Below are 573 nucleotides of genomic sequence, written 5' to 3' on the forward strand. Positions count from 1 at the left end.
TGGCCGGTTCGGGGAGGGCGCTGGGGGGGGGGGCTCCGGCATCCCCGCCCCGCACAGACCCCCGGGCGCTGCCGCCCCCGCCGTCCGGTGACCTCCCACCGGGTCACACCGCGGTCTCTGGCGTCCCTCGGGGTCTCACCGTGCCTGCTGGTCCCGCACAGCGTCCCCCCCGCGAGGTCCCGACGTGTCCCCAGATGCCCCCGGCATCTCACTGTGCTCCACTGTTGTTCCGCCGTGTCTCCCGGCCCCACGCGGGATCCCAGTGTGTCCCACACTGTCCCCACAGTGCCCCACGGGGTCTCAATGTGCCCACCGGTGTCACACGGCGTCCCCCCCGTGGGGTCTCAGTGTTTCCACAAATGCCCCGCAATGTCCCGCTGTGTCCCTTGACATCCCATGAGGTCCCACCGAGTTCCACAGTCCCCCACGATGCCCCTCAAGTGTCCCAGTGGTGCCTCACGCTGTCCCCCGGCCTCCTCCGAGACCCCTGCCCCGGCCTCCCCCTCACAACCCCGGGGACACGCCGCGGAGGGCGGGGCGGTCCCGCTCGCCCCCCGGCGCGGGCGCGGTCCC

The sequence above is a fragment of the Chaetura pelagica genome, unplaced genomic scaffold (assembly GCF_000747805.2).
Source record: "Chaetura pelagica isolate M959 unplaced genomic scaffold, ChaPel_1.0 scaffold1970, whole genome shotgun sequence".
Taxonomy (NCBI): domain Eukaryota; kingdom Metazoa; phylum Chordata; class Aves; order Apodiformes; family Apodidae; genus Chaetura; species Chaetura pelagica.